We start from the raw sequence: 20,949 nt of genomic DNA, 5'->3' as shown, positions 1-20,949 counted from the left end.
CGCCTGAGGGGATCTGCGCTCTGATTGGTCGCTGCGGGTGGAAAGGGGGCGTTTCCCTTTTTCCCGCCTTTTCCTTCTGGGCGCCGTTTGAGATTTACCTCAGGATCTTCCTGGCTGTCTTCTCTGCTGCGAATCTTAAATACGTTTATAGGGAAGGAAAAGTAAAAGTTTGTGTCCGTGCCTCCCTCTTCCTTTGGACAGCAGCTGCCTATTTCCTCCACGTTAAACCTCTTCGGTTGCCCCTTCCAGTCGGGGGTTTCTCTTTTATCCCCTGAGAGTGTCGGAAGAAAAATCAGGTCCAGTTCCAGGAAGGGAAGAAAATGGAGGCTGCTTAAGAAAGGAGGTTGATTGACGGGCGGAACCAACAACGGCCTGCAGTCAGAAGAGAAGAGAGCTGGAAGGGACCTTGGAGGCCATCTAGTCCAGCCCCTGTGGAAGGTCTCCGGGGAAAGGAGCGGGAGGCGGAGGAGAAACAGCCAAACTTTAATCCTTGAAAGGAAAAGGGGGATCCTGACCCACAGAAGGAAAGGAAAGGAAAGGAAAGGAAAGGGGTGGGGGGTGGAGGGACCTTCCGAGCAAGAGAAACGCGGGTTTCAAGGAGAAGAGTCGCCTTTTTCTGCCCCGAAGCGAAGCGGCGCCTCTCCCTGGTTTAGCTGAGGGGTTTCCGAGGGTCCCTTCGGATTGGGGGGGTGTCTGCCTGTGACCCCCAAATTGTCCTCGCTCCCCCCTTGACACCCAGCGCAGCGGCTCTTCCGACGGCAGAATCTCCGCATGGAACGAAGGTGCCTTTGTGTCTTTTTCTCGGACCTTTGAGTTGGGAGGGGCCAGAAGGAGCTGAAGCACCAACGGGAATTCTCCCTGCTCGAGCGTCATCGGTCTCCAGGCAGAGTCCTTTGTGACGTCACCTGAAGGAGGAGGGAGACTTCGGCGCAGAGAGCGAAACTGAAAGTGGGAGGGGGATCCCTTCAGTCTTGGGGGGCTGCAGATCAAGGGGGGGTTCAGGGCAGGCCCAGAAGGGACCCTCCACTTTCTTTGCTCTCTTCACGATCCTCAGCCAGACTTTCCTCTGGGTGCATGGAGGGGTGGACTAGACGTCCGCTTAGGTTCCCAAACTGCCCCCCGGGGGGGGGCTGGTCCTTCTCTGAAAGGGGCTTCCGGGCTCTTTCTAGCTAACTCGGGGGAGGGGGAGGGGCCCTGACACGGGGACTGAGGGTGGGGGGCTGACTTAGGAGGAGAAGGGGACGAACCCCCCAGGGGCGGAGGGGGCAGCCCCAGAGTCAGGGAGGGGCTGGGAGGCCAAAGGGCTGCAGCTGAGAGAGCCCGAATCCAGGAAAGGCTCTTTCTCCAAGTGAGTATCCCAAGGATTCTCTGGCAGCTCCAGGGTCCCATCCCCCCCCCACTCTCGGCATGGATTCAGATTGGAGCCCCCCCCCCAAGAGCTGCCAGGGTCCCCAGGGCCCTTCCTCTGGAGCGGAGGCCAGGGCTCTGGGGGCCATCCTGGCGCCGGTCTCCGAGGGGGCCGTTTTTTGCCCTCCGCTCAGCTGGGAAGAGGGGAGGAAAGAGGCTCCTTGAGCAGCAGCAGGGCCCTTTGGAGGCTGCGCAGGAATGGGGGGCTGCTCCAGGTCATCTGTGCAAGCGGTGGCGGAGGGGGGGGGGATTTTTATTTTCTTTTTTCTTTCTGTCATAGTTTCTACTCCTTCACTTCAGCGCGAGGCTAGGGGAGCTTTTCCTCCCACGGGGTTCGATACAGTAGATGGGGGGAGGGAGGGATTTCTGCTCCCCCCTGCTCTAATTCCCCCCCTCATTCAGATCAGTAACAGCCTTTCTTCAACCAGACCCGACCTGCCATTTGCGGTGGGGTGGGTCAAAAAACCCCGCAGCGCTGGGGGTCAATGTGGCCCTCCGGCAGCCCCTTTGCCAGGCAGGGAGCAAAAGAGGGAAGCTTCGGGGAGGGGGGAGACTGACCCTCATGATTAGGGGAGGGGCACTTCCACCCAGGAATTTTGTGTGTGTGTGAGAGAGAGAGAGAGTGAAAGCGCCCAAGGACTCTGTTAAATTGGGTGATTGAGGAGGCAGAAACAAGGTAGTGACAACAGCTCTTTAATGTAGCCTGAGACTTCAGCAAAGGTTACAGGCAAACAGCTCCCCTTATATAACTTGCTGGCCAGGGAGCTGACCAATCACAAGTGACCTATTGTTTAAATCTCCCGCCAAAACTATATATATAACACACTCCATCTCAGAGTACTTTGCTAACAGTGTTTCTCCCAGTTGAGGGATTATTTTTAATAACAGTTAATTCTTTAATGCTGAAGAACATTCAATTTGTTATTTTTATTTATTTTTATTTTTATTGGATTTTTATACCACCCCACTCCCCAAGGACTCAGGGCGGTGAACAGCCACAGAATAAAACACATAAATACAAAAATTTAAAATAGAATAAAAACGAATTAAATAATTTGGCTGAGACAAATTTAAAATACCCAATAATTTAAAAACAAATTAAAATTTACATTTAAAAGGGGAGAAGATTTAGGCCAGGCCAGCTTGATGAAATAAAGTCTTGAGCGCGCGACGGAAGGTGCACAGATCCGGGATCCTCCGTATCTCCAGGGGAGCATATTCAAGATTGTAGGTGCCCCCACAGAGAAGGCTCTCCTCCTAGGGGCCGCCAGTCGACATTGTTTGGCCGATGGCACCCGGAGGAGCCCCTCTCTATGGGAGCGTACTGGCCGGTAGGAGGCTATTGGTGGTAGAAGGCGGTCCCGTAGATAACCAGGTCCTAAGCCATGGAGCGCTTTAAAGGTGATAACCAAAACCTTGAAGCGCACCCGGAAGACCACCGGGAGCCAGTGCAGCTCGCACAGGAGAGGTGTTACATGGGAACTCCACGTCGCTCCCATAACCACCCACGCGGCCGCACTAAATTATTTGTAATTTAAAGCCGGGCCCTAATCTGGTTGCCACCCAGACAAAGAACAACATTTCTTTCTTTTTTTAAAAAAGTCTTTTTATTATTTTTTAAAGACCAAAACTTGACAAACACAAACATAAAACATATATTTCCTTTTTCCAACAGTTTCATAACGGTATTCTATTATTTACATTTTTTCCCCTGCCCTTCTTTTAACTATACTTGTCTTTATAGTCCCTTTATTCCTTATTTCTCTCTATATAACCTTTCACACATACTATATATCTATATATTATTTTACATTTTGTGACATTTTCCCATTCTTTTCTTATTTACTGTTTCTAATCTCCAGCCAATTATACCATTTGTTCCATACTGCATAGTATTCTGTATCCTCCTTTTCTTTTATCTCCTTTGTTAGTTTGTCCATCTCAGCACAGTCCAGAATTTTTCTTATCAGTTCTTCCTCAGTTGGTAAATTAGTATTTTTCCAGTTCTGTGCATATGCTAGCCTTGCTGCCGTAATTCTATGTAAAATTAGGTATTCTATTTCTTTGATATATTTCCTGGTGGATATTTCCAATAAGAATAACTCTGGTTTTCAATCTATGGGTTGCTCAATTATCTCTTCCAACTATTTCCTAATTTTGGTCCAGTACTTTTTTGCAGATGGGCATGTCCACCATAAATGATGATATGTTCCGTAAGCCTTTTTACATTTCCAACATTTTGGTGAAATGTTTGGAAACATCTTGGCAATCCTTGCTGGAGGGAGATGCCATCTCTAGAACATCTTGATTTGGTTTTCCTTGAATGCCATTTTATATTTGTTTCCCACATTTTTTCCCATTTCTCCAATTCTATATTATATCTAAAAAATTTCCCCCATTTTATCATTGGCTCCTTGATGACCTCGTCTTCCATCTTGTATCTCAATAAATATTTATATATTTTGTTAATTAATTGTTCCTCTGTTCCTTGTATAATTTTATCCAATTCTTGTAGACCATTTTGAATTTCATATAATTTTATATCATATTTGTATTTGGAGTGAATTTGTGTATATGTCCACCAGTCTACCTCCCTATCTAGATCTTGTTCTAGTTCTTGTTTTGTTTTCAAATTTCCCTGTTCATTTAACAAATCCTTATATCTAATTACCTTATCAATATCAATTAAATTTGGAGGTTTCAATGCTTCCATTGTGGACAACCACGTTGGAATTTTTCTGTAGTGTTTATTTTTTAATTTTCTGCCAAGTCTGTAAGAGAACATTCCTTAATATATGCCTTTGAAAGTAACTATGTTACTTTTAAACTTTTCATCCCAAAGGAATGCCTGCCATCCCGCTTGCAGGTCGTGTCCTTTTATAGCTAAGACCCTTTTATTTCTTAACTCCATCCAATCTTTTAACCAAGTTAAAGTAGAATGCGAGGGGTCTGTAGATATTTTCATAGCCCTTTTTGACTTGTGCAGTATACAGGTCCTCAATGGAAGGCAGGTTGATAGCCATTGTTTTTTCTGCAGTTCTAATTATCCTCTGAAGTCTGTGTCTGTCTTGTTGGGTTGCAGAACTAGACCAGACAGTTATAGAGGTGCAGATGACAGACTCATGGTAATACAATAGAATGCTAAATGTTTAGATTAAGATGTTAGAATTTGTGATAAAAAAATTGTGGTTTGACTCTTATTTTAAAAGATGTAAATGGATGAAACTTGGAATCAAATTTGTCAAAGAAGTATAAGCAATTGTACCTACTTGTGACCGGACCAAACCTTTGCTCTCAATAGATGTATTTTATGTTTAAGAGTTTTTGTTGGAAAAATAAAATTTGTTTTTTTTTAAAAAAAAAGGTGCAGATGACAGACTCCATAATTCCTCTGTAGAACTGTATCAGCAGCTCCTTGGGCAGTTTGAGCTTTCTGAGTTGGCGCAGAAAGAACAATCTTTGTTGTGCTTTTTTGATGATGTTTTTGATGTTAGCTGTCCATTTTAGATCTTGCGATATGGTAGAACCTAGAAATTTGAAGGTTTCTACTGTTGATACTGGGTTGTCTAGTATTGTGAGAGGTGGAAGTATGGAAGGGTTTTTCCTAAAGTCTACCACCATTTCTATGGTTTTGAGTGTGTTCAGTTCCAGGTTGTTCCTGTCGCACCATGAGGCTGGTTGTTCAGCCTCCCGTCTGTATGCGGATTAATCATTGTCTCGAATGAGACCAATCACTGTTGTGTTATCTGCAAACTTCAGCAGTTTAACAGATGGATTGTTAGAGATGCAGTCATTGGTATATAGAGAGAAGTGGGGAGAGGACATAGCCCTGGGGGGTCCCTCTGCTAATTGTACAGGTATCTGATGGCGATTCTGCTTAGCTTCACCTGCTGCTTCCTGTTTGTTAGGAAGATCTTTGTGGAATAGCTTAAAAAAAGGCAGTAACTTTACAAAGTGAAAATCGTGACTGTTTGAGCAAAAGTGCAAATTCTGGATAAGAAAAAATATTTCAACAAGAAAATGGAGGGAACATTTTTAAATAAGTGGAAATTGAAAAGTTTCAAACTGGCATTTTATTGAAAACATCTTCAACTCGTATAGATTACTTTTAGTACTTGATTCATCCTTTCATCCTTCTGAGATTGCTAAAATGAGGACCCAGATTGCTGGGGACTTTTCTGACTTTGTAAACTACTCAGAGATAAAGTGGTAAAGCATTGTGGAATAGTATATCAATCTAAGTGGAATCGCTGTTGCTATATAGTTTCTCCTGAGCGTAGATCCTTCTATGAGAAATAAGAGGACCATTCTGAGCAAAGCACTTTCCACATTCAATGCATTTAAATGGCTTCTCTCGAGTGGATCTTTTTGTGGCTTATAAGTCCACTGCTCTGAGTAAACGTCTTCCCACACTCCATGCATTTATACGGCTTCTCCCCTGTGTGGATCCTCTTATGGGAAATAAGATGATCTCTTCGAGCAAAGTTCTTTCCACACTCCATGCATTTGTATGGCTTCTCTCCTGTGTGGATCATCTTATGGGAAATAAGATTACCTTTTTGACCAAAGGCCTTTCCACACTCTGTGCATTTATATGGTTTCTCTCCTGAGTGGATCTTTTTGTGGTTTCTAAGTCCATTTCCATGAGTAAACGTCTTTCCACACTCCATGCATTTATATGGCTTCTCCCCTGTGTGGAACATCTTATGGGATATAAAATAAGCTCTTTGAGCAAAGGCCTTTCCACATTCCATGCATTTAAATGGCTTCTCCCCTGTGTGGATCCTTTTATGGGAAATAAGATTACTTCTATTAGCAAACGTCTTTCCACACTCCATGCATTTAAATGGCTTCTCTCCTGTGTGGAGCTTTTTGTGTCTTGTAAGTCTACTCCTCTGAGGAAAACTCTTTCCACACTCCATGCATTTATATAGCTTCTCCTCTGTGTGGGTTCTTTTATGGGAAATAAGATTACTTCTTTGAGCAAAGATCTTTCCACACTCCATGCATTTATATGGCTTCTCCTTTCTGTGGGCCACCTTTTTGTGGCCTCTAAGTCCATTGCTCTGAGCAAAGATCTTTCCACACTCCAGGCATTTATACGGCTTCTCCCCTGTGTGGATCCTCTTATGGGAAATAAGATTCCCTCTATGAACAAAGGTCTTTCCACACTCCAGGCATTTAAATGGCTTCTCCCCTGTGTGGATCCTCTTATGGGAAATAAGATGATTTCTTTTACGAAAGGTATTTCCACATTCCGTGCATTTAAGTGGTTTCTCTCCCGAATGGATCTTTTTGTGTCTTGTAAGTCCAGTGCTCCGAGTAAACATCTTTCTACATTCCATGCATTTATACGGCTTCTCCCCTGTGTGGAGCTTTTTGTGTCTTCTAAGGCCACTACTATAAGCAAAGGTTTTTCCACACTCCATGCATTTATATCGTTTCTCCCCTGTGTGGATCCTTTTATGGGTAGTAAGTTGGCCGCTTGTTCTAAAACATTTTCCACATTCCAAACATTTATAAGGTTTCTCTTTTGTGTCAATCACTTTTTGAGATTTAAGGAAGTTATTTCCAAGGGAAAGAATGAATGTCCCATTGTAATTTTGTCCTTTGTGTCTTCTTATAGCATTGTCTCTTTTGTTTTGGGTTAAATAATGTTCATTTACTTGTACTTTAGCTTTGATTAGATTCACACTTTTCCCAACATATTTTTCCCTTATTTTCTTTTGTTGGGCAAGAAAGTCTTGCATCGGAGCATCAGTAGAAGATGAGCTTTCCTGATTCCAATTCTTTGACTGGTTCCTCTCATGGCTTTCGAATTCCATTCGAATTCCAAACTTCTCCCTTCCATCTTTAGCATTGATCACTTGCAACAATTCACAGGAATTTTGATTTTCCTGCCCATTATTACCTTCAAAGCAAAAGGGAAATGAAAATGATAACATGGGTTACAAGAGAAAAAGATCAAAGTGTAGAAAGTCAAGTGAATTTCCTTCTGAGTTTCTCCGAAATTCCATTAGGTTGTATGTTTGCATGCTTATAGTGGTCTGATATAGACATGATGATTTCTATATTCATGAGTGATGAAAGCTTTGAAAATATCTAGAAAACATCTCTTTCTTTACAATTATCTATATATATATGCAAATCTCACTCAGAGTCAGTTTTGAGTTAAGGAATAGAATGGAATAACAGAGTTGTAAGGGACCTTGGAGGTCTTCTAGTCCAACCCCCTGCTTTGGCAGGAAACCTTAAACCCCTTCAGACAAATGGTTATCCAAATCTTCTTAAAAACTTCCAGTGTTGGAGCATTCACAACTTCTGGAGGCAGGTTGTTCCACTGATTAATTGTTCTAACTGTCAGGAAATTTCCCCTTAGTTCTAAGTTGCTTCTCTCCTTGATTACTTTCCACCCATTACTTCTTGTCTTGCCCTCAGGTGCTTTGGAGAATAGCTTGACTCCCTCTTCTTTGTGGCAACCCCTGAGATATTGGAACACTGCTATCATGTCTCCCCTAGTCCTTCTTTTCATTAAAGTAGACCTACCCAGTTCCTGCAACCATTCTTCATATGTTTTAGCCTTTTTGTTTTTCTTCTCTGCACTTTTTTTAGAGTCTCCACATCTTTTTTACATCGTGCCAACCAAAATTGGATGCAGTATTCCATGTGTGGCCTTAGCAAGGTATTATAAAGTGATATTAAGATTTCACATGATCTTGATTTTATCCCTGTTTATGTAGCCTAGAACTGTGTTGGTTTTTTGGGGGGCTGCTGCACACTGCTGGCTCATATCTAAATGGTTGTCCATTAGGACTCAAAAGATCCCTCTCACAGTTACTACTATTGAGCAAGGTACCACATATACTATACTGTATCTGTGCATTTTGTTTTTCTTGCCTAAATGTAGAACCTTACTTTTTTCACCATTGAATTTCATAATAATCAGGGGAAAGATCCAAAGCGGAATTAGGAGAAAACATTATTTCCTAATTCCGCTTTGGATCTTTCCCCTGATTATTATGAAATTTATTGGGGTGGGTTAATTTCAGCAGAGACCTGTGAGAACTGAAACAATTTTGAAACAAGCTCCTTCTTCCCCAGTGTACCTTGGAGCAGCTGCTCCACGGTGTCCGTCTGGCGGGCAGGACTCCCTTTTGGCCTGTTCCTTGATCCCAGCGATGAGACTTTGGAGCGAAATCCCCTGCTTGAAGCCTTCCATTGGCTTGTAAACACTGCTGAGACTGGAAAGGTTGGGAGGCTTCAAGAATGGCTATTTCGCTACCCCAAAGTCTCATCGGCTTGCAAGGGCTCTTTGGCCGGATCTGGTACAGGTGTCAGTTCACAGAGAATGCAGGCCTAAAGTTCTTTAGTGGAAGATTACATGAGATCTCAGGCTACTAATCTCGCGTGACCTCACACCGCAGTACTTTAGGCCTGTGTTCTTTTTAAGAACTGAGCACTGCACGAGATCCAGGGCAAAAGTCTTTGAAAATGAAGACGCCTTCCTTCTGTTTGCAAAGCATTTTTCCCTGGATTTCGTGCAGGCCTTGGTTAGCAGAGAACAGAGGCCTAAAGCATTGATCACGTTGGATCAATAGTGCTAGATTTGCCACTACTGTTCTTATGTATCTCTCACTACCTTAGGCCCTCTTTTTTCTGCAAATGCACCGAAGTAGGCAAAGGAACCAACGGCTCGCCACATTGTCACAAGGTACCGTATTTTTGGACCATAAGACACACCTAGGTTTAGAGAAGGAAAACAAGAAAAAATATAGTTGCCGGAGAAGGCAAAAACAGGACACATGGAGGGTTTGGGAGCCTAAAAATAAGGCCTGTATTCACTCTATAAGACACACAGACATTTCCACTGACTTTTTTTCAGGGGGGGGGGAGGAGGAATGTGTCTTACAGTCTGAAAAATATGGTATAAGTCCCTGTGGGGGTGGGGGAATAGGTAGAGGGAATGTTGCAGCGCCTCTGTTGTCATTCGTATGTGTGAATGACGGCTGTGGTGCAGCAATACTCATAATTTCGGGACTGGGTCTCAAGTATTTGGGGGAGGGCTGGTCATAACTTGGAATGGTCACTTAGTGAACTGTCATAACTCGGGGATTACCTGTACCTTAGGATGCTCTGAGTGACATTGCATGAGGCCTTTGTTCTTGAATTGGATTGGGAGAATGCTCTTCCATGGGCTGAGGGTGAAAGTTCTGTTATCAGACAATTCTGGAGGTTTCAGAGGACAAATGACAACACACTCCTCTCACATGACCTCCAGAGGACACATAAAAGCACACCTCCTTCTTCTCAGCCCCCACAGGTAAGTTCAAATAGAAATGGAAAAATAGAGATGAGAAATGGCACAGAAAGCATCTAAGCAAAGAGACATTGACTCCTTCCTTGGAACACAAGACGCCCAGATCCTTTCCTTCTCCCTCCCAGGAGACGGTATCTGATTAGTAGTTTTTTAATAAAAAACCTAATTATAATCTGTTTTCTTGAACTCTCTGATTGGGGACTAGAGAACTCTTACCCAGAGAGACCACGTTCCTATGGTTTTGAAGCATGACTTCCGAATGCAGCGCTTTCTGGTCAGGATCCAGTTGAGACCATTCCTCCTCAGAGAAAGACACAGCCACCTCCTTGAAGGACACAAGACTCTCCTGAACACGGAAAAAAGAACAGAACAGGAGGATTCACAAGATCTGTTCATATTCATATTGATTTAGACAAGAGGATAGAAGGGGAACTCATCGAATTTGCAGACAAGACCAAATTGACAGGAATAACAACACTTCAGAAGATAAGCTCCAGATATAGAAGGATCGACAGATTAGGGTTAGGGTTGAAATCAACTGTGAGAAACATAAGATTCTACATTTAGGAAAGAAAAACCAAATGCACTGGCATAGAATAGGTGATACCTGGCTCAACAGTAATAAGTGCAACAGGGATCTTGGAGTCCTAGTGGGAAACCATTTAAACATGAGTCAGCAGTATGACTAGAATTGGGTATGTCTGGTTTCATGAAAAGAAGGCCTAGGGGGTGAGATGATAGCAATGTTCCAAGGAGCAATGGATGGAAACGATTCAAGGAGAGGACCAACCTACAAGTAAAGCGAAATTTCCTGACAGTGAGAACAATTAATCAGTGGAATGATTTGCCTCCAGAAATTGTGGGTGCTCCAACACTGGAGGTGTTTATGAAGAAATTGGACAGCCATTTATCTGAAATGTTATAGGGTTTCCTGTCTGAGCAGGGGGTTGGACTAGAAGACCTCCAAGATTCCTATCAACTCTGTTATTCTGTTCCATTGTTCCCAAATTCCCAAACTAAAGATATGCACCAAGTTAAATGGCTGTGCGTCACACAAGTCCTAATATTAGGTGAGAAAGTGGGCAAATCTGAAAATTGCTTTCACTGAAGAAATATCTGGGGAAGTTTTATCAAGTTCATTCATTCTGCAGAACTTTCAATGCCTTTCAGTAAAGTAATCCCACTTCTGGATCAACTGATCTATCGCTCTGTCTATCATTGATTGATCTAGTAGTCTGAGCCATTGTCTGAAAGAAAGAAAACAAAGAAGAGAAAATTCCCTGGGAAAATCATTTCTCAGCCTTTGCAAATCGGGAATGTTTGATTATCCTAATCGAGGCGCAAATCAGAGGATTGGAAATTATTTGTAGTTCAAAGTACCTTGATATATGCTCAACACGGCCACTCCCTTTGGTTTTTAATAGTCGGCTTTATTTTTTAATACGATTTGATTATTTTTGAACTACAGGTTATAAATATGGCTTTTGAAAAATGATAATGTGGTAGTGTGAATATTTAGTTATTTTTCATTAGCCTTGCACAATTCCGAGTCAAAGAATTACCCCCCAAAAAGGGTCTGTAGCAGTTACTGTCACTGTGATACGTTTATTCCTACTTCTTGAAGGATTATTTTTTTAATTGCTTCTTATAAACTCAAAGTTGGAGGAGTAGCTAGCTGAGCAAGATAACCAGAGGAAGCTATGCTGGCTGACAGCAACTTGAATCTGCTATTCTGCTCTGCATGTTGTGGAAGAACACAAAAATAATCCAGGCCAAACAATGGGGGAAAAATAGAAGGAGGGAGCTCTTTGCACACCTGCTTCACTTCCTGAAGGGAAAATAGAAATCTAATATTTTTTCTCTTTCTTACTTGATTTGGAGGTTCAACTACTGGTTGATCTCTGTCATAAAAACCAGAAAGCTTCATTCTTTGTTTCTCTGTAAGGAATAAATAGTTTCAAAATGCATAATTAATAAAATAGGAGGAGGTATTCTATAGAAGAGAAGAGAGAGCAAAGGTAAGACAGATGGGAAATCAGAACATCTTCCATTACCTCCTGAGGTGTCCGGATTTGGATCTTCCCAAGGGATCTTCCTGAAAAACAGCTCCTGAGGGGGATTTGATGGGTTCTTCTTTCCCTCAGGATCTCTGATCTCCACAGTGCAGCCCTTCAAAAAGGAGGAAGGAAAAAAGAAGCAGAATTAATGAATGTCACACGAAATGAAGTGGATTCTTATATTCAGAACACAACCTCAAAGCCCCCAATATCCATCTGTGAGGTTGAGTGAGAAAACAAGGGAACAATTGCCACATGTGATGAATGCCAGAGAAGTTTGGGAAGGAGGGTGAAGTATTCAACCACTTTCTCTATTCCCTTCTGAGCTCCCTAAAGTCTCTCACCTGCAACTGGACCTGCTCCTTCTGCTCCTCCGCCTGGCTCAGGAGGAGGCCTTCCGCCAGGGCCACCGCCTGGGAGCTGGTCTCTGCTCCGCACTCCCGCACCCAGCCCTCCATCTCTGGGGGCAGAAGGAACAGGAGCTGCTCCAGAACCACCAGGTCCAGCATCTGGGCTTTGGTGTTCTTCTCTGGTCTCAGCCATCGCCTGCAAAAGCCATGGAGTCGGCTGCAAAGTCCTCGGGGACCCTCAGCCTCCCGGTATTGGATGGAGGTCCAGGGTGGAACTTCTGAAGGGAGGATGGTTTCCTCCTCCAGGATCTTCTGCCCGGTTCTTGTCCAGAGCTTCCCCCCCTTCCCAGGCTGAGCAGCTGAAGGGCCTTTTCCGGCTCCCTCCTTTGCAAAAGGTTGTGTCTCCATCCTTTCTCTGTCCTGCAGAGCAACTGCAAATGGCTCCAAGGACTCTGGTGGGTCTCCAGATGCCTTTTCCTTCATGGGACCATTTCTGGTGCTGCAGGACTGATCCCTGCAAGGGATTCCGCTCTTTTTCTTCTTCCCCCAAGAGAAAAGTTTGCCTTGCAAAGACCACAAATGGCTTCCAGTTTCTGTATCGGAGATGGGAAGAAAAAGAAACGCCAAGAGTTACACTCTCCCACAGCCTCTCCGCCTCTTACGGGGTCCCAGGAGTTAAGGAGAGCGAGTCCTAGAGAGGCAAGCCTCCAGTGGGCCAATGGGGAAGCACCTAGAGTTCCCTTCCCTTGGCAGACAGCGCCCCTGGTGGATTTGGTGGAAAGTACCAGGATTGTTGAAAGGATGGGAAAGAGAAGCTCATGGGAGGGCGGGAATGATGAGTAGGGAGAAGAAAGGCCCCTCTCCATGGCTCTCTGTCAGACAAAGGCTTCGACCTTTGTACTTCTTTTCCCCCATTTATATCAACCCAAAATGCATTGAAGGAAGTTTTCGCCTTTCTTTTATTGCGTTTCTAGAGTGGTTTGGTTATTTGTTCTACATAATGGAACTCCACTTTCATTCGGTCTGCTTATTTATTTATTTAGAGGAGAGAAGAGGTGAGAAATCTTTCTGGCAGCCCCTGAAATATTGGAAGATGCCATCATGTCTCCCCTCGTCCTTCTGTTCAGATTAGAAAATACTCTGTTCCAGCAACCGTTTTTTTATGTTTTAGCTTCCATTTTTCTTGCACATTTTAGAGTCTCAAGATCTTGTTTGTTCGTTTGTTTGTGTTTGTTTATTATGCAAAACAAAAAGAAAAATAGAAATAGGAAATTAAGGGAAGGAGAGAGGGGGGAAAAGTCTGAGGTACAAGAAAAAAAGGGGGAAGACTTTGACTTCTTTTTAGCCCAATGTAAGATAAATACGTTTATATGGAAGTAAAAGTTTGTGTCCGTGTCTCCCTCTTCCTTTGGACAGCAGCTGCCTATTTCCTCCACATTGAACCTCTTCGGTTACCGCTTCCAGTCGGGAGTTTCGATTTTGTCCCCTGAGTGTGTTGGAAGAAAATTCAGGTCCAGTTCCAGGAAGGGAAGAAAATGGAGGCTGCTTAATTATTTATTTTATTTATTTTATTGAATTTCTATACCGCCCTACTCCCGAAGGACTCAGGGCGGTGCACAGCCATGAAATAAAACACATAGATATACAAAATTTAAAATCGAATAAAATGAATTAAATAAATTTGGCTGAATTAGTACCCATAATTTAAGATACCCATATTTTTTAAAAATACATTAAAAATTTAAAATTTACACTTAAAAGGGAGAAGATTTAAGAAAGGAGGTTGACTGACGGGCGGAACCAACAACGGCCTGCAGTCAGGAGAGAAGAGAGCTGGAAGGGGGGAAGTGGAGGAGAAGCGACCCAAGTTTATTCCAGGATCTTCATTCTTTGCAAGGAAAAGGGGACCCTGACCCACAGAAAGAAAGGGGATTTTGCATTTGGGGTCAAAGGGCGGGAAATCTGAAGGGGCCTGTTTGCCCCGACGTTCCGTGCGAGAGAGAGAGAGAGAGAGAGAGAGAGAGAGAGAGAGAGAGAGAGAAAGTGTGTGTGTGTGTGTGTGTTCTGGCGAGGTGCTTCCAGCTCCAGAGGAGGAACTGGGGGGGGGAGCGTTTTTTCTCTGACTTTTGAGCTGGGAGGGGCCAGGAGCTGAAGCACCAATGGGAACTCTCCCTGCTTTCAGCATCATCAGTCTCCAGGCAGAGTCCTTTGTGCATCACCTGAGGAGATCTTCCCCTTTCTTTGCTCTCTTCACGATTCTCAGCTAGACTTTCCTCTGTGTGCGTGGAAGGGTGGACTCTGTCAGACTTCGATGCTATCTCAAAATAAATGAATTTCCAAACTGCCAATCTTTAAGGAAATCTTTTCTTTAATTGAGCACAGCCACCGGATCATGTCTTGTGTCCTTCGAGGAGGTGGCTGTGTCTTTCTCTGAGGAGGAATGGTCTCAGCTGGATCCTGACCAGAAAGCGCTGCATTCGGAAGTCATGCTTGAAAACCATAGGAACGTGGCCTCTCTGGGTAAGAGTTCTCTAGTCCCCAATCAGAGAGTTCAAGAAAACAGATGATAGTTAGCTTTTTTATTAAAAAACCACTAATCAGATACCGTCTCCTGGGAGTGAGAAGGAAAGGATTGGCCTTCTTGTAGTCCAAGCAAGGAAAGAGTCAATGTCTCTTTGCTTAGATGCTTTCACTGCCATTTCTTATCTGTATTTTTCCATTTCTATTTGAATTTACCTGTGGGGGCTGAAAAAAACGAGGTGTGCTTTTATGTGTCCTCTGGAGGTCATGTGAGAGGAGTATGTTGTCATTTGTCCTCTGAAACCTCCAAAATTGTGTGAGAATAGAACTTTCACACTCAGCCCACGGAAGAGCATTCTCCTAATCCAGTTCAAGAACAAAAGCCTCATACAATGTCACTCAGAGCATCCTAGGGTACAGTTAATCCCCAAGTTATGACAGTTCACTTAGCGACCGTTCCACGTTATGACCAGCCCTCCCCCAATTACTTGAGAACCAGTCTCGAAATTATGTGTTGCAGCACCACGGCCATCGTTCACACTTACGAATGACAGCAGAGACTGCAATATTCGCCCTACCTATTACCCCAACCTGCCGATACTTACCTTGGGACGATGTGGCGAGCTGTCGGTTCTTTTGCCTGCTCCTTTGCATTTGCAGAAAAAAGAGGCCTAAAGTAGTGAGAGATACGTGAGATCAGTAGTGGGAAATCTAGCAGTATTGATCTCATGTGAACTCACACTACAATGCTTTAGGCCTCTGTTCTTTATTAACCAAGGCCTGCACAAGATCCAGGGCAAAATGCTTTGCAAAGAGAGGAAAGGCCTCTTGGTTTTCAAAGACTTTTGCCCTGGATCTCATGCAGTCCTCAATTCTTAAATGAACGTAGGCCTAAAGTACTTTAGTGCGAGATCACGTGATATTAGGAGCCTGAGATCTTGCACTACTAGTCTTGTTTGATCTCCCACTAAAGTACGTTAGGCCTCTGTTCTCTGTCAAGTAAAGCCTGTACCAGATCCTGCCAAAGAGCCCTTGCAAGCCAATGAGACTTTGGGGCAGCAAAATAGCCATTCTTGAAGCCTCCCAGCCTTTCTAGCCTCAGCACGAAGAGCGTTTACATGCCAATGGGAGGCTTCAGCAAGGGATTTTGCTACAAAATCTCATTGTTGGGATCAAGGAATGGGCCAAGCGGGGGTCCTGCACACCAGACAGACACTGTGGAGCAGCTGCTCCAAGGTATACCAGGGAAGAAAGAGGTTGTTTCAAAATTGTTTCATTTCCCACAGGTCTCTGCTGAAATTAACCCACCCCAATTATTCTTAAGTTTTCTCCTAATTCCTCCTTGGATGTTTCCCCTGATTATTCCTTAACTCAAGACCGACTTTGAGATATATATATATATATATATATCTCAAAGTCGGTATATATATAAAGAATTGTCCTAAAAATGTGAGTTCCAGGTATAGTTATAGAAGAGGCGATAGACATCACGATCTCCGGAACGTTTAAAAGTTTTAAAAGTTTAAAAAATTTTTATTTTAAAACTTGTACTAAGCTTTCGTCGGCCCCTACCGACTTCGTCAGAGTATAAAATCCCCATTGAGGAGCTGCTTGCTTTTATGTAATGCTGATCAATTTAGTCCTAGCACGCGTAACAGGGTTAGGCCGACGAAAGCTTAGTACAAGTTTTAAAATAATTTTTTTTTAAACTTTTAAAAGTTCCGGAGATCGTGATGTCTATCGCCTCTTCTATATATATATAAACTCCAGGACTAAAATAATTAAAATTTATAGATAGATAGATAGATAGATAGATAGATAGATAGATAGATAGATAATTGTAAAGAAAGAGATGTGTTCTAGATATTTTCAAAGCTTTCATGACTCAGGAATATAGAAATCATCATGTCTATATCACACCTATACACCTTTATAACATACATTTTCTTAGGTAATACAGTCCAACATTTTAGTATAAATCAATTAATTATGTAAATATCTTATCCATTTATATATTCAAACAAGAAAAAAAAAAGGATATAAACGTGGCTATTCCAATTAGTTCCATTTTCATACATCAAATAATTTTCCCCATATGTTCCTCCGAACCACATCTTAATCATTTCTCCTTTCACTATGATGTGTAATTAAAAATATTTCATTTATTACAATTTCCTTAATTATATTTTAAAATATTCTGGCTGTTAACCTCTACTCATATAGCTTCCCCCATGTATTGTTCCAAATTCTCACTTAATCATTTCTACACATACCATCATAGACCATTAAAATTATTTCAATTATTACAATTTAAACTTATTCAAATTTCTAAAAAACAAAACTCATCATTATCTAGATTTCAAAAATACAAATGATAATATTCCAATTATTGTTCAATTCATTTTCACCATCACGATTTACCATTATTTTTTACAATTCATATTTCAGTTCTAGATGTATACCTCATATTTCTTTCACTTCTTTCTCCTTTTCTCCTTAATTTTAATTTTTACTTTTTTCTTTCCCCTTTTTTCCTGTACTTTAAAATCCTGATCTCTCCCATTTTGCCCTATATTTCCCATTGTTCCCTCTCTCTTTTCTCTTTTTTAAATTTCACCACTGTTTAGCCCAATATTATCATTCTATATTTCAAAGTCCTGGATTCTTCTATTCTGCCCTATATTTCCGGCTGTTTTCCACCCTTTTTCTCTCTCTTTTATCTTTTCACTGTAAATCCCAGTGTGATCATTTTTTTAAAAAAAATTGATTTATATGCTGCTCTTCTCCGGAGACTCAGGGCGGCTTACAATGCGTTAAGCAATAGCCTTCATACTTTTGTATATTTTATACAGTCATCTTATTGCCCCCACAAACTGGGTCCTCAATTTACTTACCTTAGAAAGGATGGAAGGCTGAGACAACCTTGAGCCTGGTGAGATTCGAACTTACAGTAATTGCAGACAGCTGATGTTAATCACAATGCTTTTAGTCTGCAGAGCTATCCAGGCTCCTAAATTCTTTATATTCATTCTGTCCCACCCTTCTTTCCATATTTGTCTCTTTCTATCCTATTTCTTTCATTGTTAATCCCAATCTAAAAACCTCCTTTTTATTATTACTATCCACATATTCAATTACTTTTTCATATTTAATCACATTTTATCTTCTTCATTTTCAGCCTCTGTGTCTTGCTTCTCCGTCTTTGTTTCCTTGTCAGCTTGAGCATGCTTTATCTCACTTTTTATGTCCTCAGATTTTAATTCCCCATGCATCATTTTAGTTATTTCTCTTACTTCCATTTTCCACAACAAGTACATCGATTTGATCATTTCTCTAATTTCCTGTGCCATTTTAAGTTAGTATTATTCCAATTTTAAAAGTTCAGTTGTATTCTTTCCCCCCCCCCCACCCCCAAAGTCAAGCCGCTTGCAGACAAAGGAATCTTCCCCAAAAATTCTCACGGCTGTTAATCTGTAAAGTTCCCAATTTTCCAAAACACAAACCAAGTTACAGTGTTACTTTTTGCTCTTGAAGGCGTCTCTCTGCAATCCACACTTTCCAGTTATCTAACAAGGATCCATTTTGTTTCAATCTAAATTAACAATTTTAACTAGTTTCTCTTTTTCTTTTTTAGCTTTAAAAATACCAAATCAGTTTTATAGTCCAGTCCAAATTGAAACAGCTCTTTTCACTTCTTTTTTCCTTTTTCCTTTTGTTTATACAGCACTTCTATTGCAGGGCTTATTGTCCATTCTCTTTTGTTTTTCTTAAAATTTGTGAGAGGAGAGAAAAAGGATCTATTTATTTCTTTCCGATCCTTTAATCAATCTTGGGATAAGTTCTTTCATTTTTAAAATTTTCCAAATTATTTTCCAAGTAGTTTTGTTCAAAAGACAATTTTCTATTCGGGAATTCTGGGAGTTGTTAATAATTTTAAAAGGAGTTTTGTCCCTTTAAAATTATGCTTCAACATCATCTTTTCTTCCCCCCCTGCTCATTAGCCGCCGTTTTTTCGCTAGGGTTCTTCAGATTTAAAGATTTTTTTTCCTTATTATGAGTTGGCTGTTACTCACCCGGCTTCAAAAAACACCATTCCATTCACCGCTCCTGCTCAATGCTTAGTTCGGTTGCCCAGCTTCGTGACAGTCACAATGGCTGCCGCCCCCCACCGCCAAGTTGTAGAGAGCTTCCTCTGACCTTCAAGGAACTTGCCTGTTCCTCTTGGTCTTCCGAGGTGCCTCTTCTTCATCCCCGTCCCTACAGGAAGGTTCCAGTCCGAAGATCCCTTAGTGACAGTTCGTCAGTCCGGGTTTTTGCGGACCTCATCAGAGCCCGCTAATTCCCCGACTGTCTCACTGCGATGCTTCCCGCTCTATAGCGTTGTTTTCAGGGTAGGAGTTGAAATAATTTATGTTCTGGATGCGAGGGGTCTGTAAATATTTTCACAGCCCTCTTTTTGACTTGTGCAGTATATTGGTCCTCAATGGAAGGCAGGTTGGTAGCAATTGTTTTTCTGCAGTTCTAATTATCCTCTGAAGTCTGTGTCTGTCTTGTTGGGTTGAAGAACCAAACCAGACAGTTATAGAGGTGCAGATGACAGACTCCATAATTCCTCTGTAGAACTGTATCAGCAGCTCCTTGGACAGTTTCAGCTTCCTGAGTTGGAGCAGAAAGAACATTCTCTGTTGAGCTTTTCTGATGACATTTTTGATGTTAGGTGTCCATTTTAGGTCTTGAGATATGATAGAAACTAGAAATTTGAAGGCCTCTACTGTTGATACTCTGTTGTCTAGTATTGTGAGAGGTGGAAGTATGGAAGGGTTTCTCCTAAAGTCTACCAACGTTTCTACGGTTTTGAGTGTGTTCAGTTCCAGATTGTTTTGGTCGCATCACAAGGCTAGTTGTTCAACCTCCCATCTGTATGTGGATTCATCATTGTCTCGAATGAGACCAATCAATGTTGTATCATCTGTAAACTAACAGATGGATCGTTTGAGATGCAGTCATTGGTCTATAGAGAGAAGTGAAGAAAGCACACATTCTTGCGGGGGGGGGGTACATTCTTGGGGGGTATACCTGTAATTGTACAGGTATCTGATGTGATTTTGCTTAGCTTTATGATAGTGGAGCATTTGAAGCAAGGAGGAGCATGGCACATTTCTAATGATTTATTGAAGTGGATCATTTTATGGGAAATAAGATTACAATTATCAGTAAAGGTCTTTCCACATTCCATGGATTTAAATGGCTTCTCTCCTGAGTGGATCTTTTTTTATTTTTATTTTTTATTTTTTAAATATACATCAGTATCAATACATTTTTTTAAAATTTATTTATTTACTTCAAATTTATATACCGCCCTTCTCCCTAGGGACTCAGGGCAGTGTACAGCCAAGTAAAAACACATAAATACATAATACATAGATTAAGAAACAGATTAAAAGGAAATAGCTCAATTTGGCCTAAAATTTAAAAAGACAAACGAATTTAAAATCATTTAAAAGGATTTGTTAGGCCAGCCCGGCTTGTTGAAAAAGGAAAGTTTTAAGGGAACGGCGCAAGGCCATGAACAGTGAGGCCTCTGGGTATCATTTCTTTAAATACAAGTAGTGGTGATAATATTAATATTATTTGATATTTGTCATACTTATATAATTGTAATGTTATTATACATATTTGTTAAAATATAGGCCTTCATTATTTGTTCAACATTTTTGTTAGGTTCAGCTGGTAGCTTACTCCTAACTTGTTGATCAGGCAATATATCTGTTTCTTTAAGAAACAACTGAGCCACGTAATCAGGGTTTGCTGAACCCTGTAATTAGGCTACAGTGCATAAATAAGCAGCGCAGAGAAGCGTTCTTTGTTCCTGATTGTTTCTGTTGCTTCCTGCGTCTTTCTGCTGATTGGTGTTAGACTGAATTGTTATATGGTACTGTATACCGAGAGTTACTAAAGTCTGTTTGCTTTGGTAAGGGAAGATACTTACTGGACTGATGTTACTGTTTATGACCTTGGACTGTTTTACCTACACCGAGACTGCTTCTTATCTTGTATATAAAGTATTTTTCTCATACGAGCTGCACGTTTATCTCCTTCGCTGTGTGTTTCTGCTCTGCTCGTTGCACAAGCAACAAATACTTTTTACACACACCCTAAAAATTTTAATCCCCCATTCTGATAACAATAGCAATATCATTAAAACATAGTGTCACCATCTTTCAACATCTAATTCTTATATCTATTACTTTTAATATATTATATAAAAATATGCATATTATTATTATTCCCCATTTCT

General features: G+C 41.7%; 1 pseudogene across 1 annotated transcript; it reads right to left on the bottom strand.

Moving 5' to 3' along the window:
• Positions 1–2,987: 2,987 nt before the first annotated feature.
• Positions 2,988–16,055, bottom strand: LOC148116196 (uncharacterized; annotated as a pseudogene). Its single transcript, XR_015731860.1, has 5 exons — positions 12,126–16,055; positions 11,779–11,893; positions 11,595–11,662; positions 9,941–10,070; positions 2,988–7,318 (listed from the first exon to the last, which is right to left on the bottom strand). The product of XR_015731860.1 is annotated as an uncharacterized LOC148116196 (transcript).
• Positions 16,056–20,949: the final 4,894 nt, after the last annotated feature.

The sequence above is a fragment of the Pantherophis guttatus genome, chromosome 2 (assembly GCF_059756535.1).
Source record: "Pantherophis guttatus breed Tessera chromosome 2, ASM5975653v1, whole genome shotgun sequence".
NCBI lineage: Eukaryota > Metazoa > Chordata > Lepidosauria > Squamata > Colubridae > Pantherophis > Pantherophis guttatus.
Note: the sequence above shows the minus strand (reverse complement) of the source record. Positions and strands in the feature narration are given on the sequence as shown.